Source organism: Antedon mediterranea, chromosome 1 (assembly GCF_964355755.1).
Source record: "Antedon mediterranea chromosome 1, ecAntMedi1.1, whole genome shotgun sequence".
In the NCBI taxonomy this organism is placed as follows: Eukaryota; Metazoa; Echinodermata; class Crinoidea; order Comatulida; family Antedonidae; genus Antedon; species Antedon mediterranea.
The window spans coordinates 14,538,141-14,550,702 of NC_092670.1; the positions used below are offsets into that span (position 1 = coordinate 14,538,141).

Consider the following 12,562-nt stretch of genomic DNA (forward strand, 5'->3'; position numbering starts at 1 on the left):
TACATTCGTTTTAGCATTTTCTTTGTTGTATTGTCTGTAAGTATTTGTATTCATATTCCATTCCATTTTGTTATTATTTCGTCTTTCATAGAAATCTTTTACACCTTTGCCAATATATTTTACACCTGGTTCTATACTAATACCATTTATAACCCGCTTTCTCCTTTTCTTATTTCCTCTATTTTTACATCTTTTTTTTCTGTCGGTTCTTTTCTTTGATCTTACCCTCATCCAATCACTACCAAGTAAATCTTCACTTCCTGTTTGTTGACATTTTAATTTGGCATTATTACAACGTTTTTCTTTATTTTTCGTTAATTCTGGAAAGTCTGCAGTGACAGATTCATCAGGTTCTAGAATCGTATATCTATTGAAATGACAGGGAATACCTATTTCACCCAACATGTTATCAACAAAATTACTATTCCCACACGTTGAACAAATCCAAATTACCCTGGAATTACATAGTTTGTCTTCAAAAACATCTCTTACACATTTCACATGAAAATATTGACTACAACAGTCACATGTTATGCAATTGTCGTCTGCTTTCACTTCAATACTACACAAATCGCATGTATCATCAAACTCTGAAATGACCTCTGTACCATAAGATAATATGTTTATGATATCATCAATTATTTCTTTAAATTCCGTTGTATCTTTGATAACTTCACAATCGACATTACATGTATCATCATTTTCCAGTTTTATAGTGCTCATGTCTTTGACATTCTTAGATAAACAACATTGGTCAAGTAGGTCCAAGATTTCATCAATGACTGTTTCAAATTCTGTTGTATCTATAATACCACTATCAACATTACCAGCTGTATTGACATTATTGTACTCTTTATTTGTATTTTCTTTATTATTCTTAAAAAAGCACCATAACATTAAGAAGAACATTAAAAACAACATACCAATAATAAAGGTTATTAATAGTGTATCCATTATGTATGGTTAATCAAATCCAGAAATTGTTTTCAAATTCTATACAATTGATGTATTCTACTTCGTAATTACTTTATACAAATATGTTTTTTTTCCTGCTAAACTTATATTTATCTTTCCAAATTGTGTTTCGAGACAACTAATGTTTATATTCACTACGCCTAACTTTTTTGGTTCTGCAAAAGCCTTGATAAAGTTTCTATAGATAATAGAAAGATAGATAGATTTAGATAGATAGATAGATAATAGACTGCTGTCTATAAAAAGATTTGAGATTTCGTTTTATTCATCCAGTGGAGATTTTGCTTAAAATAATTCATCCAGTGGAGATTTTGCTTTAAATTTGCTTTCGTTGTTGCTGTTTTGTAATACTTATAATCGGTTAATCCTCGTTGGTACTCTCTTTCGGAGAGCAGGATCTCTTTCGGAGATCCGGGTCTCTTCTGAGACCCAGCGGATTAATTCTTCAAAACTCTGCAATAAAAGAGAAAGAAAAATTATTAATAATGTTATATATATTTTTTCTCTACCCCATGACTTATAAGAGAAAATTCTTGCATAGTATTAGTAGGCATGCTCAAGCAGCATAATTGTAATACGCATGATATAATCATTCACTTCACAATCTTTGTGCAATTTAATCGCTTAATTAAACTCATTAGTCGTTAAAGATGATAGATCAAAGAAACATACTATGTTGTGAGTCATAACTTGAAAATAATGTAGTCCAAACTATATGATTCTAGTTGGTATCTTTTACATAACCCAATTTTTTTTATAGGTTAAAATAAACTACAAAAACTAATGTATTTTTTTTAATAAGGCCCTGTCATAGGTATCATGTAAAATGAATAATGATTAATCGGCAGCACACGTGACTCATAATACACAAAATACTGTATAACACATTTCATGGTACCTGTAGTAGATTTTATCGATTTTAAATGATGTAAACTTTATTTTGCATTTTTAACAATTTGTAATGTATTTGTTTTACCACATCTTGATATTAACTGTATCAAGGGGTGTAATTGCTTCTTAATCAATGTCTGAAAAATTAATAAATTTCCTCAAAATGACTTTGGGTATGAGACGGCTGATTAGGGCCTACATGTAGTCTCAATGCTAATTTCATTTAATATTCACAAACAATAAAATCTGAATTATGTAAATGTTTCATAATAGAAAATGCCTACAAAATAACAGGCAACAGTTCACAAAGTAAGGAAAATATGTTTTCTCCGTTTAACAGATAATCTACTAATACTCACAGCTGTAGCTGACACTGTAGGCCTATATTTTCTACAATCTAAAAAATACAAGTAAAAACATTAATAATGGCAATAAACAACATAAACACTTTTTCCAAATCAACATGCTTCTTAATCAATGTCTGAAAAATTAAGAAATTTCCTCAAAATGACTTTGGGTATGGGCCGGCTGATTACATGTGGTCTCAATGCTAATTTCATTTAATATTTTAATCACAAACAATAAAATCTGAATTATGTAAATGTTTCATAATAGAAAATAATGCCTAAAAAATAAAAGGCAACAGTTCACTCCCAATCATGAGGCCATTAATCATCTCTACAAATTATTTATTTTAATTTATGTACACTACTTACGATATTCTAGAGATTATGAAGTAAAAACAATGTTATTACACTATTGTTTATCTCTTCCAACAGCTACAAGACAAAAATATATTCTATAAAATATATTATAAAAATCAATACAAATTGTGATCAAAACAGCCACAACATTTGGGCGCTAGTTCTGTTTCGCACCTGTCATTTATTTCGATTCAAAATTTGTTTAGTAACTTTATCGTGAGTACCACACCTTAGAATTAGGCCTCAAATACTTTTATGAAGGAGATCACACAAAAAGTAAAAAATAAATCCTTTAAATTGATGAATTTACAGACGTGTTTCTCGCACATCGGTTCGTGAATTTCGCATAGGCCTACGCCATGTTCAATGTTGTTGTGTCTATGAAGCGCCAATTGACATTGGCAAAATATATTAAAATTGAACGTAATTTTCACTAATAAATGCATTAAATATACGCATTATATTGAGTTTTCAGCTCTCTATTATGATTGCTCTTTTGGCGCTCCATAGAAACAACAACATTGAACGCAAAATTCACTAACCGATGTGCGATAAGCACGTCTGTACATTCATCAATTAAAATAATTTATTTGTTACTTTTTGTGTGATCTTCTTCGTAAAAGTATTTTTGCGGCCTAATTCTAAGTTGTGGTACTCACAATAAAGTTACTAGGCCTAAACAAATTTTGAGTCGAAATAAATGACAGGTGCGAAACGGAACTAGCGCCAATATTTGTAACAATGACATAAGACAGGTGCGAAAGGGAACTGACCTACACTACTACTAGGACCTACAACATGCTATAATTGTAAGCTCATTCAACGAGTCGTTGTTTCTTCTCTTTAATTAAGAACTTATAAACTAAAAACTAAAGTTAATATATATCCAAGGTGCAAAAGGAAACTAGCGCCGTTTAGTCCTACTAAAAACAGGCTAGGCCTAGGTACACTGTGTAGTAGACCTATTTGTTCATATTTAACATACACATCAGGCCATACACGATTGTCGTGCTGCTCCGGAAGCCATCGGGCAGAAAAACTTCACGACGTTTGTCATCTCTCAAACTACAGCCTTCCCGTATGGCGTATAGCACACTAAACACATGCCTCTATATCATAGGCCTAGCTAGCCTAGAGGGTAAGTAGAAATTACAAAACAACTACAAATTAAACAATCCACATAATTTCTTACCTATTTCTAAACAAACTTGAGTATGTTATCAAGTTTGTTATTTCTTAATATTCGTTATATATAAAATAGTATTTGTAATACAGTATTATCAAAGTTAATAAAGTTTTCTTGTATCTTGTATCAGAACGACTCTGTACAAACCAACATGGAATTATCAACACATGAAGTATGGCATGCAATCCTCGCCAAAATTACCAATATGTAACGAATAACGGAAATTAGTTGTGCATCGCGTATCTCTAAAACGTGTGAACATAACATTTCATAACTTTGACAGCATATGGGCATTTACGTGAAGTTGTGCACCTCCTATTTTTAAATGACTTCAGAGTTGCGCAACATGACTTACGCGCGTTTTTACGAAATTCGCGTATTTAACATAGATCGAAACCATATAACAATTTAAAGTTTAATTTATATCTTGCGCTAACTGACTATGGAAAAATGGCATGTTTCACGCCAAGTTACGCGCGCACGTGCGTTTAAAATCTAAAAACGCGAAAAATCAATTTCTAATCAATTTTCTACGCGTTTCATGTCATTTTAAACATATAAAAATTCCCACGCGCGTGCATTTTTACGCGCGCGTGCGCATGTAGCGTTATTTTTGTTTTTCCAGCATTTTCTAGTAATTTTACCAATTTTAAAACAATTTCGACTTAATATCACGTCATACGAGCACGAAGAATTTGACAATTTGCGCGCGTTTTTGATGAAAAAGTTCAAAAATACGTCAAAATTATGCTTTTTTTTAAACAGTCATAAATTCTAAACTACACGGTCAACTTTTTGTGGATGACATATTCTGGAAGTTGATGAGTTGTAAATATCGGATCATGCATCAATATGGCTAACCGGACATTTTAACGTCATCGTATGGCCACTCGAATATAAAATATAGGATTTTTGTCTCTTTCGTCATAGCAGCTCATCACATTTAATAGAGCGCATCTCCACTTATCCGTATTCCATTGCCTTCCATTTTTTTGTATTGTCTAGGTCAATCAATTATCTTTCGCATGATTTACCATTTTTTGAAATTTTTATGACGTCATCATGTGCAAAAGCGTCAGTAACTTTGGTCACATATTTTCACCTATTCTGCACTGTATGTAGTACCTATACAGTATATAGCGTATACCGTATATACTTATACGTGACGCAAAATAGAGAGCGCACTAAATTTTTTTTCAATGATATAATCGTTTTTCTACGCGCAATATTCTAACGTGTGGCGTGCGCGTGGCTTTTGCGATGCGGATAACCTAACTCGTCCGTAGTGACGAGTTCAAATCTAGTCTTTTTTTTCTTTTTTCTTCTTTCTTTCCCAGAATTTTGTTGCGCGTGTATCTCAAAATCTTCTTAACATAACATTGTATAACTTTATCAGAAGATTGACCTCTATCTGAAGATGTCGTAATAAGGTTTTCGGTCCAGTCCGAGTTGCGCAGCGTAACTTACGCGCGATTTTATGAATTTCAATGATTGATCATAGATTAAAAACCAAAAGTAATTTTGGTTTGAAACTTGGTGAAAATTTAAGTCATATTAATCGGAAACTTTCTATGGATTAAAAATGGAAGGTTGCGCAGAAAGTTACGCGCGCACGCGCATTTAAAATTTCAAAATGCGAAAAATCAATTTCTAATCAACTTTCTACGCGTTTCATGTCATTTTGAGCGTTTCAAAAATTCCCACGCGTGCGCAATTTTTTACGCGTGCGTGCGCACGTAGCGCAAAAACATCATTTTTTGGCTTGATTTTTGTTTTTCCTGTCTTTTTTTAGTAGATTTACTAACTTCCAAACAATTTCGACTTAAAATCACGTCATACGAGCACGTAGAATTGAAAAATTTGCGCGCGTTTTTGATGAAAAAGTTCAAAAATTCGTGAAAATTATGCCTTTTTTAAAAAAGTCATAGATTATAAACTACGTGGTGAACTTTTTTTAAATTACAGATTCTGGAAGTAGATGAGTTGTAGATATCAAATCATCCATGAATATGGCTAACCGAACATTATGACGTCATCGTATGGCCACTCGAATATAAAATATAGGATTTTTTTCTCTTTCGTCATAGCTCGTCACATTTAATAAAGTGCATCTCCACTTATCCGTATTCCATTTCCCTCAATTTTTTTATATTGTCTAGGTCAATCAATTATCTTTCGCATGATTCACATTTTTTGAAATTTCTATGACGTCATCATGTGCAAAAGCGTCAGTAACTTTGGTCACATATTTTCACCTATTCTGCACTGTATGTAGTACCTATACAGTATATAGCGTATACCGTATATACTTATACGTGACGCAAAATAGAGAGCGCACTAAATTTTTTTTCAATGGCATAATCGTTTTTCTGCGCGCAATATTCTGACGTGTGGCGTGCGCGTGGCCTTTGCGCTGCGGATAACCTAACTCGTCCGAAGTGACGAGTTCAAGTCTAGTTGGTTATCCGCACTTGGCGGATAACCCCTTGTTATTGTCAGGATCTTTTTTTTTTTTTTATTTTTCTTTTTCTCTTTTTTTTTCTATTTTCTTCTTTCTTTCCACAAATTTTGTTGCTAGTGTATCTCTAAATCTTCTTAACATAACATTGTATAACTTTATCAGAAGATTAACCTCTAACTGAAGATGTCGTAATAAGGTTTTCAGTCGCGTCCGAGTTGCGCAGCGTAAGTTACGCGCGATTTTATGAATTTCAATGATTGATCATAGAATAAAAACTAAAAGTTTTTTTGTATTGAAACTTGGTGAAAATTTAAGTCATATCATGCGCTAACTTTCTATGGAGAGAAAATGGCATGTTTTAAAGAAAGTTACGCGCGCACGCGCGTTTAAAATTTCAAAATGCGTAAAATCAATTTCTAATCAACTTTCTAGGCGTTTCAGGTCATTTTGAGCATTTAAAAAATTCCCACGTGTGCGCAATTTTTTTACGCGCGCGTGCGCACTTAGCCCAAAAACATCTTTTTTTTCCTTGATTTTTGTTTTTTCAGCCTTTTCTAGTAAATTTACCAATTTTCAATCAATTTCGACTTAAAATCACGTCATACGAGCACGTAGAATTGAACAATTTGCGCGCGTTTTTGATGAAAAAGTTCAAAAATTCGTCAAAATTATGCCTTTTTTAAAACAGTCATAGATTCTAAACTCTGTGGCGAACTTTTTTAAAATTTCAGATTCTGGAAGTAGATTAGTTGTAGATAACAAATCATGCATCGATATGGCTAACCGGACATTGTGACGTCATCGTATGGCCACCCGAATACAAAATATAGGATTTTTTTCTCTTTCATCATAGCTCGTCAAATTTAATAGAGCGCATCTCTACTTATCCGTATTCCATTTCCCTCAATTTTTTTATTTTGTCTAGGTCAATCAATTATCTTTCGCATGATATACCGTTTTTAAAATTGTGATGACGTCATCATGTCCAAAAGCGTCAATAACTTTGGTCACTTATTTTCACCTATTCTGAACTGTATGTAGTACGTATACAATATATAGTGTATACCGTGTATACTTAGACGTGACGTAAAATAGAGAGCGCACTAACATTTTTTCAATGGCATAATGTTTTTCTCTGGGCAATATTCTAACGTATGACGTGCACGTGGCTTTTGCTCTGCGGATAACCTAACTCGTCCGTAGTGACGAGTTCAAATCTAGTTCTATTTTCTTCTTTCTTTCCACAAATTTTGTTGCTAGTGTATCTCTAAATCTTCTTAACATAACATTGTATAACTTTATCAGAAGATTGACCTCTATCTGAAGATGTCGTAATATGGTTTTCAGTCGCGTCCGAGTTGCGCAGCGTAAGTTACGCGCGATTTTATGAATTTCAATGATTGATCATAGAATAAAACCTAAAAGTTTGTTTGTATTGAAACTTGGTGAAAATTTAAGTCATATAATGCGCAAACTTTCTATGGATTAAAAATTGCATGCTTCACAAAAAGTTACGCGCGCACGCGCGTTTGAAATTTCAAAATGCGAAAAATCAATTTCTAATCAATTTTCTACGCGTTTCATGTCATTTTGAGCATTTCAAAAATTCCCACGCGTGCGCAATTTTTTTACGCGCGCGTGCGCACGTAGCGCAAAAACATCATTTTTTTGCTTGATTTTTGTTTTTCCTGTCTTTTTTAGTAAATTTACCAACTTTCAAACAATTTCAACTTAAAATCACGTCATACGAGCACGTAGAATTAAACAATTTACGCGCATTTTTGATGAAAAAGTTCAAAAATTTGTCAAAATTATGCCTTTTTTTAAACTGTCATAGATTCTAAACTACGTGGTGAACTTTTTTAAAATTACATATTCTGAATGTAGATGAGTTGTAGATATCGAATCATGCATCGATTTGGCTAACCGGACATTGTGACGTCATCGTATGGCCACACGAATATCAAATATAGGATTTTTGTCTCTTTCGTCATAGCTCATCACATTTAATAGAGCGCATCTCCACTTATCCGTATTCCATTTTCCCCCATTTTTATATATTGTCTAGGTCAATCAATTATCTTTCGATTGATTCACCATTTTTAAAATTGTTATGACGTCATCATGTCCAAAAGCGTCAATAACTTTGGTCACTTATTTTCACCTATTCTACACTGTATGTAGTACGTATACAGTATATAGTGTATACCGTATATACTTAAACGTGACACAAAATAGAGGGCGCACTAACATTTTTTTCAGTGGCATAATCGTTTTTCTGCACGCAATATTCTAACGTATGACGTGCACGTGGCTTTTGCGCTGCGGATAACCTAACTCGTCCGTAGTGACGAGTTCAAATCTAGTTTTTTTTTTTTTGGTTATCCGCACTTGGCGGATAACCCCTTGTTATTGTCAGGATCTTTTTTTTTTTTTTTTTGGTTATCCGCACTTGGCGGATAACCCCTTGTTATTGTCAGGATCTTTTTTTTTTTTTTTTTTTTTTTTCTATGTTCTTCTTTCTTTCCACGAATTTTGTTGGTCGTATATCTCTAATTTTGGCCAACATTAGATTGTATAACTTTGTCATAAGATTGACCTATAGCTGTAGATGTGCAGCCAAGCTTTTGGACGATTTCGGAGTTGCGCAGCGTAAGTTACGCGCGATTTTATGAATTTAACTGATTGATCATAGATTAAAAGCCAAAAGTCATTTTGTATTGAAACTTGGTGAAAATTTAAGTCATATCATGCGCAAACTTTCTATAGATTAAAAATGGCAGGTTGCGCAGAAAGTTACGCGCGCACGCGCGTTTAAAATTTCAAAATGCGAAAAATCAATTTCTAATCAACTTTCTACGCGTTTCAGGTCATTTTGAGCATTTCAAAAATTCCCACACGTGCGCAAGTTTTTAACGCGCGCATGCGCACGTTGCGCAAAAACATCTTTTTTTTGCTTGATTTTATTTTTTCCTGTCTTTTTTAGTAAATTTACCAACTTTCAAACAATTTTGACTTAAAATCACGTCATACGAGCACGTAGAATTGAAAAATTTGCTCGCGTTTTTGAAGAAAAAGTTAAAAAATTCGTGAAATTATGCCTTTTTAAAAAAAGTCATAGATTCTAAACTACGTGGTAAACTTTTTTAAAATTACATATTCTGGAAGTAGATGAGTTGTAGATATCGAATCATGCATGAATATGTCTAACCGGACATTGTGACGTCATCGTATGGCCACTCGAATATAAATTATAGGATTTTTGTCTCTTTCGTCATAGCTCATCACATTTAATAGAGCGCATCTCCACTTATCCGTATTCCATTGCCCTCAATTTTTTTATATTGTCTAGGTCAATCAATTATCTTTCGCATGATTCACCATTTAAAATTTTTTATGACGTCTTTATGTGCAAAAGCGTCAATAACTTTTGTCACTTGTTTTCACCTATACTGCACTGTATGTAGTACGTATACAGTATATAGTGTATACTGTATATACTTAGATGTGACACAAAATAGAGAGCGCACTGAAATTGTTTCAATGGCATAATCGTTTTTCTGTGCGCAATATTCTAACGTATGACGTGCACGTGGCGTTTTCGCGGCGGATAATCTAACTCGTCCGTAATAACGAATTAAAATTTATTTTTTTTATTTTTCTATATTCTTCTTTCTTTCCACGAAATTTTTCCGCAGCGTATCTCAAATTCTGGCCAACATAAGATTGTATAACTTTGTCATAAGATTGACCTGTAGCTGTAGATGGCAATAAGCTTCGTTAAATGATTTTAGAGTCGAGCAGCGCAAGTTATGCGCGATTTTATGGAATTTATGGTTGCTTTTAAATTCTCAACACAAACTTTACGTGTATTTCATAATATTTAGCAACTTTTGTCATGATAAAAATGGCTTGCTACGCAAAAATTACGTAGAAATTGAATAGAGCAGATTTGAATTCAATTACATATTTTGTCTATCTATGTCATGACGTCATCATATGGCCAGTGGAATTCAATAAGTCAGATTAGAGCGCATCTCAGTTTTATGTTTCCAAAATCCTTCAAAATTGTATTAATTATTTAATAGATAATTAAATTATATAACATATACAGTATATTCTGTAATATGCTGTCAGCACTGTAACTATATTTATGTCATACTCATAGGATGGCATATTACTTGCCAGCGTGCCCAACATTCTTCAACTTCTAAGAATATAATTATTTAGATAATTATTCTATAAAGTTCTTACCTTCATGTTTTATTTTAATGACGTCATCAAGTAAAAAAAATGTAAAATTAGAATAAAAATATGGGTCTCGTAATATTTTGTATGCTTCACTGTAATATATATTAGACGTATGACACAAAATAGACACAATTCATTAAAATCTCACTTCTACCTACCTGAATTTCCTCAAAATGTCAACATGTTGTTGCTCAGAACAATTTTCCTATCGAATGCTGTTTGATCATGCTATGGGGTCATGCTAAGGTAATAGTAATTGGAAAGGTGGGAGTTTTATTTGTTTTTTTCATATTTCATTACTTCAACATATTACAAATCTCAGTTGTACCTGCCAAATTTCTTTTTTAAATTAAATGTATTATGTTCTCGCTGAGATGAATTATTTTCCGAAAATGGACATACCTTTATGTTTCATTTTTATGACATCAAACAATGTTGTTCCCGTAATTTCAGTTCTATACACCAAAATATACTACAATACAACCAGTTACATGTGTGAATAATAACAATAACAATTTCTTGTCTTCTCTGCTCTGTGATTTGATCTGATCAATTATCTCAGTTACCAGTGAAACTTGCTCCAATAGATATAATATTTCTGATAAAACTAATATCACCACACCATAACTGTTAAAAATAATCTTTTATTTCAAACAAAATAAAAAAAACACACAAATATGTATAAAGTCTGTGTATTTATAAAAGCTTACATTGGTTATTGCAAATTGCACAAAATTGTTAACATAATAATTATAGTAGGCTGTTTATACTATACAGTAGTTCATGCACACGTTGGTGATCAGTAATTTTACTTAGTACATTATATACATGTTAATTTGTTAGTTGTGGATTTATTAAACACATATTTATTGATCTATTTATAGAAGATTGTTATTTTTTAACAATAACCATTAATATGATTAATAATTTAATAATTTGCCGCGTTTAGACAAATGTTATTAAATAGCGAATGACTGCATTAGTGACTGCCTAAAAATTCGGATCCCATTATAATTAAAGAGATGAAACCATTCCATTGTACACCTAAAAACCAAAACAAAATGAATTGATTATTCTTGCAAATGAATAAATTGCTGTATAAGTAATTTCATGTGGACCTGCATAGATAGAAAAAAAAACTGAAAGTATGTATAGACCTAATGAAGTATTGGTAATCGTATAAAACAAAACGTATTTTCTTCTTCTGTAAAATGTAACTTTTTATTTTTAACATTACTTGAATATTGGTAGATATTGAAAGATTATTATGTGCACAGATTGCAACATTGCATATTCAAATTCAGAACAATATTTATAATAATATGACTCATATAAAAACAAGATTAAAATGTGTTTACTCACCAGATATTGTTTCTCCTATACAGGAGAATAACATGGTTGAAGTTACACATTATTCGCTGCCCCTCGTGCATAGATAATAAATTGATTATTCTTGCAAATGAATAAATTACTGTATTAGTAATTTCATGTGGACCTGGATAGATAGAAAAAAATTATTAAAAACAATTATACAACTGAAAAAGTATGTATAGACCTAATAAAGTATTGGTAATCGTATAAAACAAAACGTATTTTCTTCTTCTGTAAAATGTAACTTTTTATTTTTAACATTACTTGAATACCGGTAGATATTGAAAGATTGCATTTTCAAATTCAGAACAATATTATATAACTCACATAAAAACAAGATTAAAATGTGTTGACTCACCAGATATTGTTTTCCCTATACAGGAGAATGACATGAGTTGAACTTACATATTATTCGCTGCCCCTCTTGCATAGATAATAATTGATTATTCTTCCAAATGAGTAAATTACTGTATTAGTAATTTCATGTGGACCTGGATAGATAAAAAAATAATATAAAAAAACAATTATACAAATGAAATTATGGATAGACCTAATGGAGTATTGGTGATCGTATAAAATAAAACGTATTTTCTTCTGTGAAATTTAACTTTTTATTTTTAACATTATTTGAATACCGGTAAATATTGAACAATTGTTATGTGCACAGATTGCAACATTGCATATTCAAATTCAGAACAATATTTATAATAATAACTCACATAA

At 32.0% G+C, this 12,562-nt stretch overlaps 2 long non-coding RNA genes across 2 annotated transcripts; both read right to left on the reverse strand.

Moving 5' to 3' along the window:
• Window positions 1–679: 679 nt before the first annotated feature.
• LOC140057779 (uncharacterized) lies at window positions 680–3,870 on the reverse strand. The gene is made up of 4 exons (XR_011846970.1): window positions 3,763–3,870; window positions 2,583–2,645; window positions 2,226–2,263; window positions 680–1,428 (listed from the first exon to the last, which is right to left on the reverse strand). It is a non-coding gene; the product is annotated as an uncharacterized lncRNA (long non-coding RNA).
• A 7,574-nt stretch (window positions 3,871–11,444) lies between these two features.
• Window positions 11,445–12,331, reverse strand: LOC140057785 (uncharacterized). Its single transcript, XR_011846971.1, has 3 exons — window positions 12,198–12,331; window positions 11,831–11,963; window positions 11,445–11,512 (listed from the first exon to the last, which is right to left on the reverse strand). It is a non-coding gene; the product is annotated as an uncharacterized lncRNA (long non-coding RNA).
• Window positions 12,332–12,562: the final 231 nt, after the last annotated feature.